At 47.9% G+C, this 12,483-nt stretch overlaps 2 long non-coding RNA genes across 3 annotated transcripts; both read right to left on the bottom strand.

Moving 5' to 3' along the window:
• Positions 1 to 518: 518 nt before the first annotated feature.
• LOC148377560 (uncharacterized) lies at positions 519 to 3,328 on the bottom strand. 2 transcript variants are annotated; one of them, XR_015856629.1, is made up of 8 exons: positions 3,228 to 3,328; positions 2,776 to 2,969; positions 2,538 to 2,651; positions 2,151 to 2,306; positions 1,190 to 1,225; positions 1,035 to 1,105; positions 794 to 898; positions 519 to 649 (listed from the first exon to the last, which is right to left on the bottom strand). It is a non-coding gene; the product is annotated as an uncharacterized LOC148377560 (long non-coding RNA). The 2 variants fall into 2 exon arrangements; XR_015856628.1 differs by lacking the exons at positions 2,151 to 2,306; positions 2,538 to 2,651; positions 2,776 to 2,969; positions 3,228 to 3,328 and having other exon boundaries at positions 1,190 to 1,398.
• Positions 3,329 to 5,839: 2,511 nt separating this feature from the next.
• On the bottom strand, positions 5,840 to 12,218 carry LOC148377559 (uncharacterized). The gene is made up of 7 exons (XR_015856627.1): positions 12,092 to 12,218; positions 11,891 to 11,968; positions 9,958 to 10,046; positions 7,369 to 7,398; positions 7,011 to 7,178; positions 6,822 to 6,898; positions 5,840 to 6,354 (listed from the first exon to the last, which is right to left on the bottom strand). It is a non-coding gene; the product is annotated as an uncharacterized LOC148377559 (long non-coding RNA).
• Positions 12,219 to 12,483: the final 265 nt, after the last annotated feature.

Below are 12,483 nucleotides of genomic sequence, written 5' to 3'. Positions count from 1 at the left end.
CCGACAGGTGTGACGCCAAGCGACTCCGCCCAGCGCCTTTCTTTCCGTCACCTTTTCGGCCAACTGCTGATTGCTCTGACGCAGCAGCTGCTTCTCCTCCACCCACTTGACATTCTAGAAGAGACAAACGCGTGGACAGCTTTGGAATGTTGTGTCATTTTCATCCACAAATTCTTTGGTTGACTGGAAAATGACATTTGCTTTTCTCCGCATTTTCCCAGCCACGTTCGGGGGGGGGGGGGGGGGGGGGGGTTGGTCCAGTAATGCCAGACGGATGAGTGACTGAAGAATGTAGCTATTTTGTCTGAGAAAAAGGTGTGCTCATTGATGAGCTTACCTGTCCTTGTTGCTTCAGCGCTGACTCCAGATCTGCTACTCTGCTTTGATAGTGACCCATTTCTACCATCAGCTTTTCTCTGGTCTGAAAGGAGGAGGAGGGAGGCTCCTCCTCCTCCTTTCAGACCAGAGAACACCCGAGGCTGGGTGAGAACGGGGAGGCTGCGACCCGGCCGGGGGTTGCGGGAAGGGGCGCCACCTTGATCTCCTTCTCGGCGTCGTAGTCCCCTTTCGCTGGTCTGGGCTAGCAGAGCGTAGGCTCGTTGCAGCGCTTGATATTCTTGCGTCAGCTGGCGGTAGCGAAGCTCCGCCTCTTCATGCACACACCAATGCAACACAGCACTAGTACCAGAATCAGTCAGACCGGCGACAAAGCACCCGCGACGCAAAGACGAGTCCGATTCCAGGCTGAAGAGGAATGTTTGGTGTCAATACGCTGGCAGAAATGGCGGGCTACCTCTTCGGGTTCCGTGTCGGGGGTTCTGTCGGTGTGAAAAGACAAGGACGATCCGTCCGAGTCCACCAACACGTCTTCGTCGTAGCCGTAAAATGTTTCAATGACCTGCGGGCGCGGAAGCAAACATCTCTCTGAACAAACTGAAGCGACACCTCACGATGAATCGACGAGAGGAACGATAGCGAGAAAAAGGCCATTTCATCTTGCGCAACACCAAGCAGCCGCAAACAAACAGACTCACCTTGCAGGACCTCACGCTTTGTTCCTCCTCAGAGATTCTCGACGTCGGTATCGTAGCAGCAAATCTCTCTCCTGTCGACACAAATAATCCGCCTTTGAGATTCTTTGGATGCAAAGGGAACGAACGGCTCCGGCGCAGAAACAAACGCGACTCACAATGACATTTCTGACATGAGCTCCTGTCTCCAGAGCCTGAAAAACACGTCACCGGCGATGATTGGAGGGACGCTCGTCTTTTCCAAAAGTGACAACTACAGGGTGTGTCAGGGTTTTCCAGATTATCTTTATCGTATCATTGTGTTGCTTTGACTTTGACTGCGACCTGTAATAAATAATATTATTTATCCCTTATTTATCCCTATCGCTTATCCCTTCCTACACAAAGTCGTAAAACACCCCTTGCTATGTTTTGACTAGAGGTCAAGGGCTTCCTCTATTCAATCCACTCTTACACCCACCCTGTTTCTCTTAATTAAAATGCTCGTGCAGGAGCCGAGAGTCAGACTTCATTCGTACAACGGATGGACTCTCCACCTGCAGGTGTCCAAAAGAACTTACTTGTCTCCCGTGTGGTTCTTGCAAAATAAGTTGGAGCGAGCGCAACTCTAACAGGGTGCATTTTGCCACTAGCTGCCTACGGACAATGACGTCGCGCTCGCGGCTCATGGTTGACGGGCTGAGCAGCCGGGCAAGTCCGTCGTTTTCAGCGCACAGCGAGTGGCAAAGGCGCTGACAAAACGGGAGCTTTGAGCTGCTGAAAACGGCAAAACAAGTCTAAAGCGTGTTCAAACGCGTGCGCACAATGCTCCTGCTTGAAAGGTCGGAATTTAAGGGGCCAATTTTTTGGATGGCGGCCGCCGGCCAAGCTTTGGACGGAAAAGGTTTCCTGGCGACAGCGAGCGAGCGCGGCGCTGCCGTACGTGCACCGAGTCGCCTGCCTGAAGACCTTGGACAAGTCGTCGATGATGTGCCGCTGCTCCACAACTTGAAGGAACTCCATTTCACCGTCCTGCTGGCCGCAACCGCGGTCCAGGTCATTGAGCGAACTAGGCCTTCTCTGTGGAACACAAATGCAGTGGACTCTGTTGGCACGCCGCCGTTGTCCGCGTCGACTTACCAAGCTTGCCATCTCCTCGTTCTCCTGGGTGACAAAGCGCACTTTGTTTTCAAGGCGACACAGCACCAGCGAGAGTTCTTCATTCTTCCTGCTCAGGCGTTTGTTTTTGTACAGGAGTGGCAGAAACTGGCTTTCTGTTTCTCTCAGTCGCTTTAGCTGCAAGCATGAAGTGCGGGATGTGAAAGACGCACAACACGCGGGCCAGAACGTATCCATTCCTTTTGCATCGGTTTGAACGGAATCGTGGCTTTGGCTCCCAATAAAAGACATCTACCAGGCAACCGACTCGCTGCGCCGCTCAACTAATAAGCAAGCGCAATGGGTGCCTCGCTGGATGGCGCGCATCAAACGTAGCGCAAACCTTCAAGCGTGCCGTCAATAAATTACCAGTTCATTGCGCTCTTCAGAAAGCAGGGCGTTTCGATCCTCCAGTTTCCTGATGACTGCGCTGAGCTCAGCGATTTTCAGATGAAACCGTCGCGTGTCCCGATCCTCCTGAGACTGAAAACGCCCCGCAACACACACACACAAGCACTCGTTCAAAGTTCAAAACTGTTTTTGTGCTACCTTCCTCCAGCAACGAACTAAGTCATGCGTACTGCAAGTGTGTGATGAGGTGGCTTACGCAATGAAGAGGATTGCTAGTAGCGGCGTTGACCCCACTTCCAGGGTAGTTTAGGCCCGCCCTTTGGGAATCCCTCAGGGCAGCGATCTGCTGCTCGGCAGCCTGAGTCTGCAGCTGAAGGCGGTGGACGTGGCCGGCCCCAGGGCTTCATCCAAAACACTAACCGCTCTGTCTTTCAGCTTGATCTCATCCGTCTGGATGTACAAACGGGGAGCGCTCAGGCAGGCGGGCAAACTCATTTGCCAGAATTGTGACAAAAACAAAGAGAGCAACCGGCCAATTTTTTTCTTGAATCGACTAGAACACCTTTGCTGTGACAAAAGCGAAGCGAGCAACCGGACATTTTCTTCTTGTGAAATAGAATAGAATAGAATGCCTTAGGTGTCATTGCACTGCAGGTATACAACGAAATTGGGAACATAGCCACGCACCGCGCATCTGATCAGTCCTACCAGTCGGCGGATCTCCCTCTCGCAGTCTCTCTTGGTTCGGCTCAGCTCCTCCCGATGCTGGTGATGAGCCGATCGGAGCTCGGCCGCTCGGGACTGCCAGGCCTGCTGGGCCGCTGCCAGGGCTTCTTCCGCGCTCCTGGTGGAGGCGACACCGCTCGGTCTCCCGACACCGCCGCGTCTCCTCCACCTCCGCCAGCAAAGCGCCCCCCCCTCCTCACCTGAGCAGACATTGCGCCACACCGGGCCGTTGAGACCGCAACGGAGCGCCGCGACGCTTACTGGGGACAAGCTACACAATACGGTAGCGGCCGCATCGAAGCCCGACGTGGCGTGCGGATAGTCAGACACGGATAGAGCGGATCACCTTGTCCATGGAGCCGTCCCTCAGGCTGAGGACCAAGGCATTCAGTCGCTGGATCTCTCCATCTTTGATTTTGATCACTCTCATCAGCTCCATTTCATGCTGCCGCAGTAATGTCTCCCTGGTAATGGCTAACTCTTTCTGCTTCTCCTCATGGAGTTTGCTTTTGAGTTCCGTCATGGCGGCGGTGGCACGGTGGTGCTCCGCCCGCAGGTCCTGACTTCTCTCTCTCTCCAGACAGCTGACCTGACATGACTTAGACTTAGACAAACTTTATTGTCATCTTGTCTGCACATGGTGCATACAAAACGAAATTCCGTTGCATACGTCTTACAACAAAGTAGTGATATTGCAGTTGAATAGAAGTAACATATCCTATGAAAATATATATATATACATATATACTATATATATATATATATATATATATATATATATTAAAAATAAGTATAAAGTGCAGCAGTGATAATTATGCAATAGTGCAAGTAGGCAAAACAGTATTCAAGAGTGTGCAGAGGAATGCTAAACCATGTATTAAACTTCTATTTAAAGGGTTTATACAAGTTCAGTAAAGTTGGTAGTGCGAGATAGTGCAAGATAGAGGTCCGTAGTGTCATAAAGTACAGTTCTGTGAATGTGTGATGCAGAGTTCAGTTTAGAGCTCAACAGTTCTAGTGTTCAACAGTCTGATGACAGCAGGGAAAAAGCTGTTGCAGAACCTGGTGGACCTGCAGCGGATGCTGCAAACCTCTTCCCAGAGGGCAGCAGGGAGAACAGTCCATGGTGGGGGTGTGATGGGTCATTGATGATGTTACGGGCACGGGACATGCAGCGCTGAGATGAAATGTCCTGAATGGAGGGAAGAGGAGCCCCTATGATCCTCTCTGCTGTCCTCACCACTCTCCTCACGTTCTTCCAATCGGAGGCGGTGCAGCCTCCACACCACACAGAGAGACAGCTTGTCAGAATGCTCTCTATGGTGCTCCTGTAGAACGTCCTCATGATGGGTGGGGGCAGGTGGGCTCTCCTCATCCTCCGCAGGAAGTACAAGCGCTTCTGTGCCCTCTTGACCAGTGCCGTAGTGTTCATAGTCCAGGTGAGGTCTTCTGTGATGTGGACCCCCAGGAATTTGGTGGTGCTGACCACCTCCACAGCTGAGCTGTTGATGATCAGTGGAGCGTGGTGAGGCTGTTTTTTCCTGAAGTCGACGATGATCTCCTTCATCTTCTCCTCATTCAGGATCAGGCTGTTTTCTCTGCACCAGCCCACCAGCTGCTCCACCTCCTCTCTGTAGTCCAGGTCGTTGTTGTCTCTGATGAGCCCCACCACCGTTGTGTCGTCTGCTGACTTCACGATGTGATTGGTGGTGAACCTGAGGACGCAGTCGTGTGTCATCAGGGTGCACAGCAGGGGGCTCAGGACGCAGCCCTGAAGGGAGCCTGTGCTGAGGGTGATGACATCAGAGGTGTTCTGTCCGACCCGGACTGACTGAGGTCTGTTGGTGAGGAAGTCTAGCAGCCAGTTGCGAAGGGGGGTGTTGAAGCCCAGGTGTTCCAATTTTCCTACCAGATGCTGTGGGATGATGGTGTTAAACGCTGAGCTGAAGTCCAGGAACAGCCTCCGCACATGGGTGTTCTTCTCCTCCAGGTGAGCCAGGCTCAGGTGAAGAACGGAGGAGATGGCGTCCTGAGTGGAGCGGTTTTGCCGGTCGGCAAACTGGAACGGGTCAAATAATAGGGGGAGTCTGGAAACGATGTGACCTTTAAGCAGCCTTTCGAAGCACTTCATCATAACCGGAGTCAGTGCAACAGGCCGGTAATCATTAAATGAGGTGATTTGAGGTTTCTTCGGCACCGGAATGATGGAGGCAGTCTTAAAGCACGCCGGCACTGTGGCTTGGCCCAGCGAGGTGTTAAAAATGTCTGTGATGACCCCAGCCAGATGACTTGCACATTCCCTGAACACACGCCCAGGAATGTTGTCGGGGCCAGGGGCCTTACAGGGGTTGACTCTCCTCAGGGTCTTCAACACATCGGCGGAGTCAAGGCAGAGTACCTCCTCTTCCTGATGGGGGACAGTTTTAACTGCTGGAGTGCCGTTTAGTGCCTCGAACCTCCCAAAGAAGTTATTTAGACCATTTAGAAAGTCAGCATCAACTACACCCACCGGGGGGGGGGAGGGTGAGTTGTAGTCTGTAATCGCCCGTATGCCTTGCCACATACTCCTGATGTTTTTGACGTCGTGGAAACGATCCTGAAATTTTCGACTGCGGTCTCGCTTCGCTATCCTGATGGCACGGTTCAAGTTGGCTCTCGCTGTCCTCAGTGTCTCCTTGTCGCCAGACTTGAAGGCAGAGTTCCGCGCTCGTAGCGTTTGACGTACCTCCTCAGTCATCCAGGGTCGTTGGTTGGTGATGATATTCTTAGTGGTGCTGACGTCCTCGGTGCATTTGTTGATGTAGGCTGACACAGTCATGGCACACGCATGTCTAATCTACATCGGGAAAACTGGGAGGGAGGGAGGCAGGCAGGGAGGCAGGCAGGGAGGCAGGCAGGGAGGCAGGCAGTGTCTGTCTGTTGAGGTTTTCACCTTGTTCTTCTCCTGCTGAAGTTCTAACTGGACGTCCATCAGTTTGGTTCTCAGCTCGTCATTGGCGGCCTGAAGGGCGTCCGTTCGCTCCGCCTTGGCCCGCCCTGCCGGAGCTCGTTTGGACATCTCTTACTCGAGTCTCGCCCGGTCGTCAGTCAGAGATCACAACATTTGTACCTGGAGAGCACAAACGCAGCGCTGTTTTCCACTGGCTTCGAACTCAACTTCAATCGGTACCGTAACTTACAACATCATAAACATAGAACTAGCTTGACTTATTCATTGAATAAATGCATTTGGTTCTTCAAAACTGCATCACGCAACATAGCGTGACCGAGACGGCCGTTATCCACCTGCGTGAAGTTATTTGGTGAAATGAATGAGATGTTTAAGACACCATCGTTCTGTCTCTATGTAGATGAAGGTAAATAATCGATTGCTGAAGGTCCAAAGGTGTTGTGATAAACAAATAAACATATTAGTGATTAGTGACATATTTGTGATAAACATATTAGGCAGGATAATCACATATGTTAACGTGACTGCCCACACTGTATTTATTTATGGTTATTTGTTAAATCGAGTACTGTTAGACATGAAATAGGAAGTGTTTAACATAAATGGAAGACGAAAGGGGTACTCACCATTGTAGCTCCTGCTGGTCAATGATACGAGCCTCTTCTTGCAGTGGAAAACATACAGCCAACAAACACCGTGGAACCTAAAGGAATGAAATTAAACATTAACATTTAGCCTCAACCAACATTCACAGATACAACGCAACGCAAACTACACAAACGTAAATCTTTTTAAACACAATGAGTTGTACTTACCGTGTACGCTCTAGACGGTCCACTTGCAAGCGGAAAATAAAGATATTTCTGTTGATAATCGTCGTGTTTGTATCCGGTGTCTCGCTCAAGGCCATTGCGCCCACAGATTTGGATTTTGGCGAGAGTTCAGCCTATTGACGTCATTTCCGCGGTGTAATACCCGCATATCTGAAACGGCAAAGTTAAGAGTAGAGTTAAATAAAGTTTTTAGTCAACGCAATAATTTACAACCGTTGACCAGTCGAAATAATCGTCGAAATTTGGCGTCTGTGGCTGGAAGCAGACGCCGAGTTCGACATTCCTCCCAAACGCCACACTCCCTTGCTTTTCAGGGCTAAAAAAAAACAGTTGTAATTACCTTGTACGCTCTAGACGGTCAAGTTGCAAGCTGAAAACAAAAATATTTGCCTTGTTAGTCATCGTGTTACTAACAGCTGTGTCTTGTTTGCCAGAACTGCCGCTTTCCTACTTCCTGTTGCAAGCCACGCCCACGGATTATAATTTTGCCGTGAGTTCCGCCTATTGACGTCATGTCCGCGTCACATGACTGCGACGTAATATTATCTAAAACTGTTTGTGCGGTATTGTGTTGTTCTGTGCGGTATTGTGTTATTCTGTGCGGCGTCGTGTTGTTCTGTGCGGCGTCGTGTTGTTCAGTGCGACGTCGTGTTGTTCAGTGCGGCATGGTGTTGTTCAGTGCGGCATGGTGTTGTTCAGTGCGGCATGGTGTTGTTCAGTGCGGCATAATGTTGTTCAGTGCGGCATAATGTTGTTCAGTGCGGCATGGTGTTGTTCAGTGCGGCATGGTGTTGTTCAGTGCGGCATGGTGTTGTTCAGTGCGGCATAATGTTGTTCAGTGCGGCATGGTGTTGTTCAGTGCGGCATGGTGTTGTTCAGTGCGGGATGGTGTTGTTCAGTGCAGGATGGTGTTGTTCAGTGCGGCACGGTGTTGTTCAATGCGGCATGGTGTTGTTCAGTGCGGGATGGTGTTGTTCAGTGCGGCATGGTGTTGTTCAGTGCGGCATAATGTTGTTCAGTGCGGCATGGTGTTGTTCAGTGCGGCATGGTGTTGTTCAGTGCGGCATGGTGTTGTTCAGTGCGGCATGGTGTTGTTCAGTGCGGAATGGTGTTGTTCAGTGCGGCATGGTGTTGTTCAGTCCGGGATGGTGTTGTTCAATGCGGGATCGTGTTGTTCAGTGCGGGGTGGTGTTGTTCAGTGCGGCATGGTGTTGTTCAATGCAGGATCGTGTTGTTCAGTGCAGCATAATGTTGTTCAGTGCAGCATGGTGTTGTTCAGTGCGGCATGGTGTTGTTCAATGCGGCATGGTGTTGTTCACTGCGGGATGGTGTTGTTCAATGCGGGATCGTGTTGTTCAGTGCGGCATAATGTTGTTCAGTGCAGCATGGTGTTGTTCAGTGCGGCATGGTGTTGTTCAGTGCGACATAATGTTGTTTAGTGCGGCATAATGTTGTTCAGTGCGGCATAATGTTGTTCAGTGCGGCATGGTGTTGTTCAGTGCGGCATGGTGTTGTTCAGTGCGGCATGGTGTTGTTCAGTGCAGGATGGTGTTGTTCAGTGCGGCATGGTGTTGTTCAATGCGGCATGGTGTTGTTCAGTGCGGGATGGTGTTCTTCAGTGCAGGATGGTGTTGTTCAGTGCGGCATGGTGTTGTTCAGTGCGGAATGGTGTTGTTCAGTGCGGCATGGTGTTGTTCAGTGCGGCATGGTGTTGTTCAGTGCAGGATGGTGTTGTTCAATGCGGGATCGTGTTGTTCAGTGCGGCATGGTGTTGTTCAGTGCGGCATGGTGTTGTTCAGTGCGGCATAATGTTGTTCAGTGCGGCATGGTGTTGTTCAGTGCGGCATGGTGTTGTTCAGTGCGGCATGGTGTTGTTCAGTGCGGCATGGTGTTGTTCAGTGCGGCATAATGTTGTCCAGTGCGCCATAATGTTGTTCAGTGCGGCATGGTGTTGTTTAGTGCGGGATGGTGTTGTTCAGTGCAGGATGGTGTTGTTCAGTGCGGCATGGTGTTGTTCAATGCGGCATGGTGTTGTTCAGTGCGGGATGGTGTTGTTCAGTGCGGCATGGTGTTGTTCAGTGCGGCATAATGTTGTTCAGTGCGGCATGGTGTTGTTCAGTGCGGCATGGTGTTGTTCAGTGCGGCATGGTGTTGTTCAGTGCGGCATGGTGTTGTTCAGTGCGGAATGGTGTTGTTCAGTGCGGCATGGTGTTGTTCAGTGCGGGATGGTGTTGTTCAATGCGGGATCGTGTTGTTCAGTGCGGGGTGGTGTTGTTCAGTGCAGGATGGTGTTGTTCAGTGCAGGATGGTGTTGTTCAGTGCGGCATGGTGTTGTTCAATGCAGGATCGTGTTGTTCAGTGCAGCATAATGTTGTTCAGTGCAGCATGGTGTTGTTCAGTGCGGCATGGTGTTGTTCAATGCGGCATGGTGTTGTTCAGTGCGGGATGGTGTTGTTCAGTGCGGCATGGTGTTTTTCAGTGCGGCATAATGTTGTTCAGTGCGGCATGGTGTTGTTCAGTGCGGCATGGTGTTGTTCAGTGCGGCATAATGTTGTTCAGTGCGGGATGGTGTCTTTCAGTGCGGCATGGTGTCGTTCAGTGCGGCATGGTGTCTTTCAGTGCGGCATGGTGTCGTTCAGTGAGGCATGGTGTTGTTCAGTGCGGCATGGTGTTGTTTAGTGCGGCATGGTGTTGTTCAGTGCGGGATGGTGTTGTTCAGTGTGGCATGGTGTTCAGTGCGGCATGGTGTTGTTCAGTGCGGTATCGTGTTGTTCAGTGCGGTATCGTGTTTCTCAGTGCGGTATCGTGTTGTTCAGTGCAGTATCGTTGTGTTGTTCGTATTGTGTTTAACACTTAGCCTCTAACACTTAGCCTCTAACACTTAGCCTCTAGCATCTAGAAGGTAAATAAATAGGAAGGAAGGACTCACCGGTGACGTCTTCGCCCACGTCCAAGCGTTGTACTTTGTATTTTCATCCTTCTGACAGTGGAAAACATAGCCAACAAACACCGTGGAACCTAAACGAATGAAAGAAAACTATCATTTGGCCACAACCAACATTCACAGATACAACACAATGTGACGTGCGGGGTTGAGGTTAAAGGTTGAGTGAAGGGCCCTCGTTTTAAACTACTTTTTTGAAAAGGATTGGGAACAAGTAAGACGTATTTAATTTATTTAATGGGAAGTAGTAAGAGCTATTGAATTTAATCTATGTATTATATTCTATTGTATTGTATTCTGTTGTATTCTTTTGGATTGTATTCACACTAACCCCACTAAAACTTCAGCCCACAAAAACTCGCCTCTGGCGCCTAGCCTCTGGCACTTAGCCTCTAACACTTAGCCTTTAACACTTAGCCTTTAACACTTAGCCTTTAACACTTAGCCTAGAAGGTGAATAAATAGGGTTAAAGGTTGAGTGAAGGGACCTCGTTTTAAACTACTTTTTTGTAAAGGAGTGGGAACAAGTAAGACGTATTTAATTTATTTAATGGGAAGTAGTAAGACTTATTAAATTTATTTAATCTACTTTTCTTCCCAGGCAAAATTTGATGTGCTGCAATTCCAAATTTCCAAAGTGAATGAAGGAATGAAGTCCTTTAAATTATGATTTTGTATAAATACTAGGCATTAACACAAAATCGACGGCACAAAATGGGCAGACTTTACTTGTTTGAAAAGGACTGGTTACAAGACAGACTTTTTTAATTTATTTAATGGGAAGAAGACTTATTTAGTTTAATTGATCTATTTTTGTTCCCTGGCAAAATTCGATTTGCTGCAATTCCAAATTTCCAAAGTGAATGAAGGAAAGAAGTCGTTTAAATTATGATTTTGTTTAAATACTAGGCATAGACACAAAATCTACGGCACAAAATGGGCAGACTTTACTTGTTTGAAGAGGACTGGTTACAAGACAGACTTTTCTGATTTATTTAATGGGAAGAAGACTTATTTAGTTTATTTAATCTATTTTTGTTCCCTGGCAAAATTGGATTTGCTGAAATTGTATTTTGCCAAATCTTGCCTTGAGACCTGATAGGAAGTATTAAACGCTTAGTTAAATCAATACAAGTTGGTAATAAGAGCGAGTAATGTTGGTTGAACCGATGAATGAAGGTTGAAAGCAATTTAAATTATGACTTTGTATAAATACTAGATATTAACAGAACATCTACTGCGCGAAATGGGCAGAGTTTACTTGTTTGAGAAGGAGTGGCTTATTCAAAACTAAGATTTATTTAATCTGTTTGTTCCCAGGCAAAATTGGATGTGATGCAATTCCAAATTTCACCACATGATGGTGCCCAATTTTGACTTCATAGGACATATTAAACACTTAGCTTGTTATTATGTTCAAGGTAATCAGATTTGTTTATTATTCTAATGGCCTCTTCAAAACTATTCTGGATTACTACTTTGGATCTATTCTACATTACTTGGCAACAACATACTCTGTAACAGATTAGGCAGTATAATCATATCTGTTAACTTGAGAGTGCCCACACTCAATCTACTTATCGTGATGTGTTAAATCAATTACTGTTAGACATTATTTGTCTGATAATCTACCAAATCTTTGAATTGAAGAATTTGTGATTTAATTAATAGCTTGTTGTTATGTTAAGGGTAATCAGACTTGTATATAATTCTAATGGCCTTCTTTTGAAAACTATTCTGAATTACAACTTTGGATCTTATATTACTTTGCAACAATCTACTCGGTGACAGATTAGGCAGTATAATCACATATGTTAACTTCAGTGCCCACACTGTATTTATTTATGGTTATTTGTTAAATCAAGTACTGTTAGACATGAAATAGGAAGTGTTTAACATAAATGTTATGGCTACTCACCATTGTAGCTCGCTCCTGGTCAATGATATGAGCCTCTTCTTGCAGTGGAAAACTTGCAGCCAACAAACACCGTGGAACCTAAAGGAATGAAATTAAACATTAACATTTCGCCCGGACCAACATTCACACGTACAACGCAACGCGGCTACACTTCTGCTATTACAAACGTAAATCTCCTTAAACACAATGAGTGTTACTTACCGTGTACGCTCTAGACGGTCCAGTTGCAAGCAGAAAATAAAGATATTTCTGTTGATAATCGTCGCTGCTCAGTGGCTCACGGCCATCGCGCCAACAGATTTGAATTTTGGCGGAGGTTCGGGCAATTACGTCATATCCGCGGCATTTGACTGCGACGTAATACCCGCTTATCTGAAACGGCAGTTAAAAGTAGAGTTACATCAAGTTTTCTTGGAACCTAAACGAATGAAAGAAAACTATCATTTGGCCACAACCAACATTCACAGATACAACACAACGTGCGGGGTTGAGGTTAAAGATTGAGTGAAGGGCCCTCGTTTTAAACTACTGTTTTGAAAAGGAGTGGGAACAAGTAAGACGTATTTAATTTATTTAATGGGAAGTAGTAAGAC

Source organism: Syngnathus floridae, unplaced genomic scaffold (assembly GCF_059516105.1).
Source record: "Syngnathus floridae isolate MCC-2025c unplaced genomic scaffold, RoL_Sflo_1.0 HiC_scaffold_126, whole genome shotgun sequence".
In the NCBI taxonomy this organism is placed as follows: domain Eukaryota; kingdom Metazoa; phylum Chordata; class Actinopteri; order Syngnathiformes; family Syngnathidae; genus Syngnathus; species Syngnathus floridae.
This window is presented reverse-complemented; position numbering and strand designations above follow the sequence as displayed.